This window comes from Pteronotus mesoamericanus, unplaced genomic scaffold (assembly GCF_021234165.1).
Source record: "Pteronotus mesoamericanus isolate MK-2021 breed Mesoamerican mustached bat unplaced genomic scaffold, CSHL_Meso_final contig_101, whole genome shotgun sequence".
NCBI classification, from domain to species: Eukaryota; Metazoa; Chordata; class Mammalia; order Chiroptera; family Mormoopidae; genus Pteronotus; species Pteronotus mesoamericanus.
In genome coordinates this window covers 16812722-16824730 of record NW_026555001.1, presented here as the reverse complement: position 1 = coordinate 16824730, position 12009 = coordinate 16812722, and positions in this window count along the sequence as shown.

Sequence of the window (12009 nt, the reverse complement as noted above, 5' to 3'; positions counted from 1 at the left end):
GCCTTGCCGGAGCCTCGGTCAGCTCAGCCGGCTGCCTGCGCCCTGCAATCCGGGGTCTGCCGGCAGAGGGTCCGCTCTGCGGGCCTACTGGGGGCGCGGGCAGAGCGTTTCAGGACCTCGGACAGTTCCTGCCCCGCTACCTCTTCCAAACCCAGCTGCGTCTTGGAGAGGAGACCCAGTCCTCATCACAGTGCAGCGCCCGTCGGGTGCGCTAAGGTGGGCAGAAAAACGAGGATTCAAGGGTCTGCATCCAAAAAGTCTGAAATGCAGGGAATTTGTTGTGACTTTCAGCCTCTCCTCTCCTACCCCACTTTCCAACGTTAATTTGCGCTAGAGTGTGTGGTGTCTTGTCAGTGACATCTGCCCAGAAAAGCAGGCGGAAGAGGTGCCCTAAGACTGGCCCTCCGGCATCGGCCCAGAAGGCGGTAGGAGTCTCAGGTCCTCGCAGCCCCACTCCTCGGCGGGGACGCGGGTGCGCGCTCCGGAAGGCGCCGCTCCCCGTCGCAGCCGCTCCCCTGCCGTCTGGGGCCGGCCCTTGCCGCTCCGCTGCGGCCGCTTCCCACGCCGCACTCAGCACCGAAAGTTGTCAAAGGACACGGGGCCGCTGGAGGAAGCACCCCGAGGTCCGGGTCAGGGAGCCCGGGGTCCCTACCGGGGTCCCCGAGGTTCCGCGTCGCTGCGCCCTTACCTGTCGCGGGGAGACTGCTCGGGGCGACTCCCGTTGCTGCACCGGAGCGAGGGTGATCGGCAGCCTCTCCGAAGGGGGTCACTTTTCTTCCAATCTTCCTCCTCCTCCTCCTCCCCGCCTAGTCCCGGTCGCTCTCCTCGGTCCTTTTATACGGGGTTCGCCGGAGTGGGCGCTGGATGCGGACTTCCCGGCAGGGCAGCGTAGCAAGCAACTCCCCCGTCCATGGAAAGGGGGGCCATGGGGCGCGGGAGGGGGGTTTCCAGGTAGAGGCTGAGCGCGAAGGCAGACGTGCCGGAAAGGGGGCTGGATCTCGGCCCCCGGAGGCTGGAATTAACACTGTCCCGCAGAGGGACGCACCTGGCTGCTGTGAGGAAAGAACTTAATTAAGGACGGTGTTGGGTCTCCAGTTGGGACGGGCAGGCGGCTTAGCACCCCGGTGCGGGGCGCCCGCGGAGGTCGTTGAGCAGAGGGTTTGCATGCTTTAACTGGCATCTGCCTGGTTCGCATTTGCAGGCAAATATCACCGCAGTGAGGGCAGGTCAGGAATACCTCCCAGTTCCCCAGCCTTTGGAAACTGATGTGAGCAGGACGCTCAATCCCTGGTTCCAGGGGCTGGGGGGCGGGTGGGAACAGAGAAGGTCAGGGGTCACTCACCTGGGGACCAGGACAGCTTGCCTCCTTGGGGTGTGAAAGGGAGTTGCGCTGGCCCAGGGCAGGCTTCTCCTGCGCCCAAACCCGGAGGAGAAGGTGCTGTTAACCTTAGGCTATTCATGGAGGGCGGATGCTGTTTGAAGAGCAGCTGAAGTGTTTTCCTCTCAGCCTTGAGGCCTCCCCACGCCAGGGGCTGGCGGCGCGGCCTGGGGTGCTCCATCTTCTCCAGGCCTGGCCCTGAAGCTCTGGCCCGGCCCCAGCCCCAAGTGTCCCGTCAGGAAGGGGGAGACAGCACTCGGCCTGCAGGGGCCGAAACTCTGCCTGAACCCTATGGTTGCTGAGATGTGTTCTGTTTCACTTCCAAACTTTTGGGGATTTTCTAATTATATCTGGAAACTAATTTTTAGCCTAAGTCTTCTGTGCTCAGAGAACATACTCTCCTTGATTTCAGTCCCATGAAACTGGGGGCAGGGGGCTGCTGAATAGAGGGCCATGTGGTCCATTTTGATGAACACTTCATGTGCACTTCAAAAGAATATCTATCCTGTGGTTGCTCAAATAGTCTACATCCTTTCTATGCCTATATCTTTTCTAATTATTTGTCACCTTATTTTATTAATTACTGGTTGAAGTATGTTTTTAAAATCTCCCCATTATTTTTGTGGATGTATCTATTTATTCCTTTGGTCCTGGCATAAAAACAACTCTTTCTAGAAATATAATGGTGAATGTGGGGCAGTGGCAGAGGGTAATAGCAGATCAAGGGTAAAGATGGCAGGAGGTACTAGAGCGTGGTTGCGTGCTGACGGGAATCATTCAGTAGAGAGCGGGAAACTGATGTTGCAGATGAGAGTGGGGAAAGCCAAATAAACCAAGCTTTAGGTAGAAGCGGATCCAGAGGAAGAGCCTGGCCTACAAATAGTGGAGGGGCTTCTTCTTCCAGGACAGCAGCGAAGGAGGAGGTGGACATGCAAACCAAGACTCCTAGGACAAGCCATGGGGGATGATGGACTTTTGCCTGTACCAAAGCCTTTACCTTTTAGCCCAGCATTTCCTGGGCATTGTCCTGAGGAAATTACCTAGCAGTCTAAATGCTGTTCAAGACTATTCGTACAACGTTGTTCATAGTAGCAATAAACTGAAATTAAATCAAACATTTATAAGAAGGTATAGTTATAAAAATTAGGGTAAAGGCTATACAATGAAACACTCTGCAGCCTTTCAAAAGAATAATGTAGATATTTATTTCTAGACGTAAAAAAATGACACTATATGCTGTTAAGTGGAGGAAGCGTGATGATATAATAGAAAAAACATACATAGTGATGCAGATAGAAATAAAGATAACATGGTTATCTACTGCTGTATCACAAATCACCCCCAAATTTAATGGTTTGAAGCAACAACATTTACTTTGATTGTGAATCTGCAGCACAGTCAGGGCTGGGCAGAGCCAGCATGTCTCTGCCCAGCTCGGCGTCAGCCTGGCCGGCTTGCAGGCTGGGTTGTGTCATAGCCTCAAGCCAGTCGCTCTCACCACTGGCTCCTGGGCTGGGAAGACTCAAACAGCTGGGGCAAGAGGAGCTGGGGCTCCTCGGGTGCCTGTTTCTACCGCTGTGTAGCCTTCCAGGTGATGTCTTCAGCACAACAGCTTTGGAGGAGCTGGGCTCACACATAGGCTTGGGCCTCCCAAGCTTGCATATACAGGCGATTTGCCCAGCAAGGTAGAGGGGGTGGGCGGTCAGCAAGGGCTTCCCAGAGATGGGGATGCTGAGTTGGGCTGAACCTTGATGCAACCCCAGGTCACCAGGATGAAGAGAGGAAAGACATCCCAAGCAAAGGGAACAGCATATGCGAAGGGCTCAAAGCAGAAGAAACCCCATATGTTCACGTGTGCACGTGGTAGAGGGAGAGAAAGAAGAATGGAAACAGAGGCAACAGGTGAGAAGGTGGGAGACCATTCAGGGATTGAGTCAGAGGAGCATTAGGACCAGATTTCTGTGGCAGTAAGACGGGAGATCAGAGGGGAGGCAGCCTCAAGACAGCAGGGGATGACCAGAAGCCCAGCGCCCTGCTGCAGGGCTTGGAGGCCAGTCCAGCCAGAGTGGGAGCAGATGAGGCAGAGGCAGGTTCATGAAGTACAACAGAGGCGGCATCAGTGTGCAGGAAGGAGTCACGGACACTCCCGTGTGGGAGGATGACGTGGCTGCATGGGTGGCACCACTCCGGAGCCATATTGCCTGGTCCTAACCCCGCTCAACCACTGCCTAACTGTGTGACTGCAAGCCAATTCCCAGCTTCTCTGCACCTAGCTGTCCCATCTGTGAAATGAGGAAAATGATCGCACCAACCCACGGGACTATCATATGGATGAAATTACTAGTACCTGTGGAGCCTTATAGCAGGGCCCCGCCTCTAGTTAGCCCTACGGAGTACTGACCCTTATCCCTATTACCACGGAAGTGTTGGCCCCAGAGAGCCCAGCCCAGAGTGGAAGGAAGGAAGAAAGAATGAAGGGAAGGGAAGGGAAGGGAAGGGAAGGGAAGGGAAGGGAAGGGAAGGGAAGGGAAGAAGGGGGAAGAGAGGAGGGAAAAGGGAAGGAGGAAAGGAGGGAGGGAAAGAAGGGAGGAGACAGGAGCAGACACGGGTTGCGGGACGGGGAGCCGATGACCTCACCCGGAGACCAGCGTGAGGACTCCTGGGGCTGGGGTGGCGCTCCCACACCTGGCTGAGGACGCAGGGCCCAGGCTGCTCTCGTCATCCCTGCTTTTCACCTTTGAGGGTTTAATTGGAAAAGCAATGTCACCAAGGTGTGAGTGCGTCACTGTGGCAGGTGTAGGGGCGGCCTCCTGCGCAGGAAAGAAGGAAGAGCTGGTAGGACAGCACCAAGGATGGGGCGACCGAGAGCCCAACACGGGGCGGGGGGGCACAAGGAGGGCGCCTTGCCCTCAGCCTCCAGGCACTGGGGTCAGGTGAAAAGGGACATTTCCCTGGAGGAAGAGAAGCCTTAGGGACGAGGCTGACCTATGCCTGCAACCTGCACCAACTCCGGCCTTGCTGGTCAGAGGAAGGGAGGGGCAGGGAGGCCTCCCAGCTCCATCCTGGCCCGCCCTTCGGGTCTCCCTCTCCAAGTGCCCCCAGACACGCCAGAGGGCCGCCACCCTGGCAAGTCAGAACAGCTGTCCCTTCCCGGGGCTCCCAGGGCCCAGCGGTAGCCCAGCTGCCTCAGTCGGAGGGGCACTCCATTCCTGCCCGTGTCTGGGTCAGAGCGGCCTCAGGCCTGCTCCGGGGGTGCCCTTGTCTGCAAAGGTGCAGTTCCCATAGTCAAAGTATGAAAAGTTGCTGGCAAGGTACTGATCCAGAACTGATGCTCAAGAAATATTTGTAGAGGGTTGGAGAGAGTGAATGAGGAAGGGAGCCCCTCTAAGCCTCAGTTTGCAGGAGCTCATGATTCTCTAAAATTCCCTCCAAATTTCCTCTGTAGGATACGTAGACCCAAAAGAGCGAGGTGGTCCCCTGCTGACGCTGTGTGTGAATTAGAAGCGGCCCAGCATCTGCCCCTTTGCATGCGTATGGTGGGGTGGCAGGGGTGAGAGAGGCTAAAGGTCAGCCCTCCCAGTTGCAGCAGCTCAGGAACCCGGGACTGGCTCCCCGTGACCCCGACCTAAGTCACTGCAGGCCTCTTGCCTTCCAGTCACCTCCCTTTCAGGGTAAGGAGGGAGGACATCTTGTCATCTCACAGGCAGACACGGGGCTGCTCCCTGGCCAGTGCACTGTGGGTGCCCAGGGGGAGCCACCTGCAAGGGGGCAGAGCAGACAGGGAGCCCCCAGGCACAGGACAGGGACCCAGCCCCAGGCAGATAGGCCCTAGCAACAGAGAGCGGGGTCCCAGGGAAGCAATCAGTTGGGGGGGATGGGAGGACCAAGGCTTTGGGCAGGGGCTTTCCGCCCCAGGAGTGGAGGAGAGAACAGGGCGAAGTAGGGAGAGAGGGGGGAGAGGAAGCAACAAGCAGAGGGAGGTCGGGGAGGAAGGGTCAGAGAAGGGCCGCGGCCAGGCCTGGGGTCTGCCTGCTTGCCGGGGAGAGAGAGAAGCTGGGCAGGATTTAGGCATGGGGCTGGGGAACAAACGGGGAGGACTAGAAAGGGGGGGCGGTGGGGGCGGGAATGGCTGAGACCCGTTGACTCTGAAGCAGCCCTTGTTCAGTCTGCTCTCGGCCCAGTGCCAGGCCCGCTGCGGGCACTCACACGGTGACCATCAGATTTCCTGCCCTGCAAAGAGGGAAACCGTTGCTGGGTTTTAAGCAAGGGGGTGACGGGATTCAGTGGAATTCCTTGAAAAGGTGTCTCTGGCTGCTGTCTGGAGAGCCAATCAGAGGGCCCACGCGCGACAGCCTCTGTTGGGAGCCAGCGGCAGCAGAACTTGGAGCAGACATGGGAATGAAGCAAAGGGAGGGTTTAAAGGAGGTTCTGGGTTCCTGGTTTGAGCAGCCAGCCGGACAGTGGGTGGTGCCACTTAGAGACACGGGAAAAGACCGAGGGGCTCTGAGGTGCAGAGAGGAAACCGCGAGCTCTGCGACCTTGGGTAAGTTACTTAACCTCTCTGAGTTTCTCTAGGGACACTCAAAACCCCACCTCACTTTGCTTACCAAGAGGATTCTTGCAAGACTCGCCAGCAGGTGTGAGAAAGCCTAACTACCATTCGAGCCTTGTCACTAGAAACACTTAGGAGTCCTCTGAGAGGGGACTGATGGAGTTAGGGGGCAGATGTACAGTTTGTCTCCAAAAAAGGACCCTGAAGCCCGAAGCGCAGCAGAGGAGAAGGTCCTGGCACCCCCGATGGCCCAGGAAATGGGGGTGCCACTGTCCGCCTGTAACGCACAGGCTGTGCCGTGGCTCCTGTCACCAGCTCCCCATTCAGCTCTGCAGCTGGGCCCCATTCGCTGACCTTCAGTTTGACCCCAAGGGCAAAGAGGAGTCAATTTGTGCAAAGAATTGGAATAAAAGCGATTTCAATTGACCTTTCAATGGGGTTTTAATTTGCTTCCTTGCAGCTAAAGGGGCCTCATGAAGAGACCCTTGAGACTGCTTTTATCCACTAAGCTAATGTGTGCATTAGCGCAACCGCCTGGGCCTCATCTGGACCAGGGCAAAGCAGGGAAGGCCAGGGAGGGCGCAGAGTCCATGCGCTGCCCAGGACTCCGTCTGTAGCTCCTTAGGGTCTGCGGCAGAGTCAGCAGTGGAGGAAGGAGCTGAGGGGCGGAGCCGACGTGGGGGCCCGCCCAGCTCTGTTGCTATATTGCCTTGGGACCTGGGCTGGCACCCGGGCCTGAGTTGAGACCCTGGCCCTCAGTCTCCTTATCTGAGCATTGGCAGGGAGGGCGTTTGTGGACCAGAAGTTCTCCTGGTCCCTTCTGGGCCTGACTGTCTTTGTTGTTCAGCTCATATCTAGAGTCAAACGCTATGACGGAGCATGTGGCTTAGAGTGGGGATGCACAGCCTGCTGGGTCCCCGGTCTCCCGGGCTTCTCTCACACCCTGTTTTACTCTCAACTCCTGCAACCGGTCCCCTCGCAAGGGCTACCAGTTCTCTGTTCTTTCCACTCCGATTCCCTGAGGAAGCCCAAGGGCTCACTTCATAAATTACTTTTTCTTCTATGGGCAGCTGGAAGGCCCAGGCGGCCTGCAAACAGCCAGCCCCCTGCAAAGAGCCCCCCGCAATTGCTTCTCTCCATGGGGCCAATTTCAGTGTGGCACCCTGGAACAGATGCCTGTTAGTTTGTATTTACAGTTCTGTATTAGAAATGTCAGGTTCTCACCCTGGCCGGTGTGGACTGGAGCCTCATCTCATACACCAAAAGGCTGGCGGTGTGATTCCCAGTCAGGGCACATACCTAGGTTGCAGGTTCAATCCCAGGTCGGGGTGTGTATGGAAGGTAACCGATCTATGTTTCTCGCATTGATGTCTCTCTCTCTCTCTCTGAAATCAATAAACATAAAAAAGAGAAAAAAAGCCACGTTCTCCCCCTTGCATTCTGTACATGGGTGTGAGGCCACATGGAATCACATGTGTTCTTTCACAACCACTCCCTTATCCTAATTCCCTTCTTCAGAGTGAGAGCTTGTTCCTATGCAGTCAGAGTGGACTTCCTGGAGGTGGGGTCTTGCTGAAGATGTCACAAGCATTAAGGGTACACCAGGCTCTCCTATGTGATGTCCCTGCAGCCGCTCAGTCCAGGCAGAGTCCAGGCACCAGCAGCCACTGTTCTCATGCAGTGGTGGCCATAATGTCCTTTTGTGGGGAAATGCCTTTGTTAGGGCCTCCGGCATGACAGCTGCTCTTTCAGAAAAAAGCAAGTTCTCCAGGTAGGGCTGAGAGGGAGCGTGACGTGGTGGCCAGGAAGAACCGATAATGTACATCCATTAGTGTATCACAGGAGGCACTCAGAAGCCCCGGAACTGTCCTCCTCCCTCCAGACTCAACAATGGCCACGTGGAGGGGGTCTGAAGTGGCCTTTTTACTGAGCACTTAGCTCGGGCGTTGTCTCTGAGCCCATCTTCCATTTCCATGCCCTGCTCAGAGGCATGGAGCAGCCAGGACAGTGAATTCAATCAGGCAGCCTGAGGCCAGAGAGCCCACGCCTGCCTGCAAGTCCCGTTGCCCTGGGAGAGTGACGCCGGGCCCAGGCAGAGCCGGTGCACAGTGACCTGAGCCGCAGCAGCCCTGAGAACCCATTTCTCGGCATTTGCACCCGAACCTGTGCACCTGTGCGTGTGTGTGTGCGCGCGCGCATGTGTTTGTATGTGTGTGTGGTGTGAGCAGTGTGAGGACTTCTGAAAGGTAGTTTAATTTGATTTGGTTTTTTAACGAACTAGCCAAAACCCTTCAAGGCACCCCTGGACAGTCGTCCTTGGTGTCCCCGGCGGGGCCGGGCCTGAGCCTTCGGTGGAGCCCTCTGGGGAAGCTGCCTCCGGGACCAGTTTCTAAGTCACCTGAGAAGGCCAGTCCTCGGACTCCATGGTCACTTTTTTTTTAAATGTATCAATTATGTTCCTGTTATATGTCCTTTATACTCTTATTAGGTCTCTATATTGAAATTTTTTTCTATTCATGGTGGGCATGGGAAGGTTATATTATCTATGAATTTCATTTTAAGATAGTAAATAAAATCTTACAGAATATTTGCTGCTGGTGGGAATGTAAAATAATTCAGCTGCTTTGGAGAAGAGTTTTCAGTTCCTCAAAAAGTGAAACGTTGCTAAAAACAGAACAACAGGACCAAAATGGAGTTGCTTATGCTAAGCCCCACCAAAACCAGAATGTAACTTAGAGTTTCAGCTCCCCCAGAAATGAAAGGTTAATTCAGTCAATTAGAAATCTCTGGGCAGCACTGACAAGGCCGACTACCCCGGGGCCCCCACCTTTGCCTAAAGAAAAATGACTTTGAAATAACCAACCCATTTTTGGTTGTTAATATAATGTCCTTGTTCCTGCTCCCTTTTGCCTGTAAAAGTCTTTCACTTTGTATAGCTCCTCCAGGCTTAGTTTTATCTCCTAAATTGGATGCTGCCCAATTCGAATAGATTTTTGCTCAGATAAACTCTTAAATTTTTAATATGCCTTGGTTTATCTTTTAACAACATAAAGTTACCATATGACCCAGTAATTCTATTTCTAGGTATGTACCTCAAAACTTACACATGAGTATCCATAGCAGCATTACTTATAATAGCCAAAGAGTGGAAACAACCCGAATGTCCATTAATCGATGAAGGAATAAACAAAATGCAGTGTGTCTATCCAATGGAATATTACTCAACAATAAAAAAGAAATTGAGTACTGACAAAGGATATTAAAAATATTATGCTAATCAGAATAAGACAGACACAAACTCTATACTTTATAAAGTGCCCAGAATAGGCAAACCCACAGAGACAGAAACCAGACCCGTGGTTGCCAGGGGGTGGGGGTGTTGGGGAAAATGGGAGGTGATTGCCAATGGGTACAGGGTTTTCTTTTGAGAATGATGAAAATGTTCTAAAGAGAGTTGTGGAATATAATAAAAACCACTTCATTGTATACTCTAAATGGGCAAATTGTATGGCATGTGAATTCTATCTCAATGACGCTGTTATTTAAAAAGGGGTGACTCTTTGAGAGAGAGAGAGAGAAGTAGCTACAGAGAAAGCCACGTGTTGAGACTTTCAGCACAACCATCAAGGAGAGAATCCTCTGATGTGAAACTGTGAACCCCTCACCCCCGGCCTACGTTACCCTTTTGTCTAAGGAAAACCACCCAGTTTTCCCTCTTGTGTCTTTCTTCACCCTCACGTGTCTGGTCACCAAATGCAACCAAGCAGTTCTCCACAACACCAGCTGGGCGTCCTACAGTTTAACTCAATCCTGACGCCGTCTACCTGGAGGGAGCATCAGCTCACACGGGCTAGGGGCGCGGTCCCCCGTGACTGCCGCCCGCCCCCTTCAGATGCCGGCCTCAGGGAGCAGGCTCCCAGGTTACCCGCCACTTCCCTCCGGCTTGGCCTCAAATCGGAGGCTCCCACGACCCCCTCCTCAGGTTCACAGAACTCAGGGAAACACTTCCTGAAGTTTGCCAGTTTACAAAAGGATGCAGGGAAGGATACAGGTGAACAGCCCACTGAAGAGAGACAGAGGGCGAGGCCTGGGAGGGTCCCGAGGCAGGGCCCCTGGCCGGGGAAGGTCGGATGTGTGCTCCAGCCCAGACGCCCTGAGGACCTCGCGGGCCCGGGGCTTTACAGAGGCCTCCCCACGGAGGCACAAGCAGTTGTGAGCCCCGTTTCCAGCCCCTCTTCCCTCTCTGGATGAAGGGGTGGGTGGAAACTCCAAGCTTCTAGCCATGGCCTTTTTGGTGACCGGCCCTCACCCAGGAGCCCACCCAGAGTCGCCCCAAGAGAACAAAAGGTGCTCCCAGTGCCCTCGTCACTTAGCAAACCATGAGGGTCTCAGGAGCGGTGTCAGGAACTGGGGGCAGAGACCACTGTGTATTTTCTCCCATGGGAACATTTCACACTGGCCCGGGAAACCCCATTCCATCTAAACATGCAAAATAAGAAAAGGGATATATTCTAACACCATTAAGAGTTATTACAGATGGGGTGGGGCCAGCAAGAGCTGAAAGAATGCTTACTGAAATTTAAAAAAAGTATTAGGAAGAACGATGTTTCAGAGATAAAGACTAACACAGAAGAAATATAAGAACAAACCTAAGAGAAAGTGAACATAATTAAAACCATAGAAAAGTAATAAAGTGCAAAAAGACATAGGTAGATGGAAAATAAAAAGAAAAGAAAAAGAAAAAAGAAAGAAAGAAAAGGCTTCTAGTGAAAAATGGTAGAGAAAGAAGCCAAACAGAAAGATCTGCTACGTATTATAGTCCCAAGGAGAGAAAACCAAAGCCATGGAACAAACACATATTTAAAACTATAACTCAAGGAAATGTTGCTGTAATAAAAGACTTGGAAATACAGATACACATGTATTTTAATATTTACATTGAAAGCGCTTTCCGTAGCTTGAAAAGTTGACTCAAAATGTTCAATACCAACTAATATTCCAGCACAATCAGTGGACTTTAATTATAAGGAAAATACTCCTTGAGCACAGTGAAAAAGGTCCAAATCCATATAAATAAAAATAAAAGCAAAAGAGTATCAGATTGGCATTATATTTCTTGTCAGCAATATTTTTTTTCCTTTTATTTATTTATTTATTTATTTGTGGGGGGGGCTGCTCCAGTCAATGACAGGGAGACCTTACTGGGGCCCCAGGGTCACGGGACTCAGGCCAAGGCCGCCCTGCGTGCGGGCCGGGGAGACCGCGAGGGGCCTTATTCACCTTCTCCTCGGGGCGCAGGTTGTTGCTGGGGCCGCACTTCTCGCAGCAGTTGACAGCACAGGGGTGTGGGCGGGCGGACGCTTGCGGCAGATCTCGCTGTCACAGGGGCACTTCTAGGGGAGCTAGCCAGGGAGCGCCCGGCGATGCCACCCCACAGGTGGGCACCCGGTGCAGGGGGGACTCGTTCTGAATGTCGCAGCTGGAGAGAGTGCAGCTCTCCTCCAGCTGTCTACTCACAAAAACCAGATGCTCCTGGGCAGGTGGGATGCCCTCCTCATCTTGGATTTTAGCCTTGACATTCTCAGGGGTGTCCCTGGGCTCGCCCCCGAGGGTGACATTCCTGCCGGTCCAGGGCTCACAAAGGCCCGCGTCTCGGCGTCTGCTGGGAGGCTGCCCGCCGCCTCCTGGAAGGGCTTGTCAGTAGTATTTTCATCGTAGCAACATTCTAGTGGAAAAGTAGGAGCCAAGAATTTAATCTTCAGCCAAGCTATTCTTCAGGTGCAGAGCCATGGACAATGGTTACGATCGTGCAGGAATCCCACACAGACTGAATTTAAGAGAACTACAAAATCGGCTGGAAGCTCAGCAGAAGTCTGGGGTAGGGGTTAATATAACATGCAAGTAACGCAAGGGCTGAAACGGAAAGATGGGCAGAGGGAGACAAAACTACAAGCAAGTGTCATAAGCTCTGATAATGCCCAGATAATTCAACTAACTGACAAATGGGACAATCAGAAAGACGACACAGATGGAGCACAACAAGGTCCCCGACTGCTCTGGTTAACAGGGGAAGCTGAAA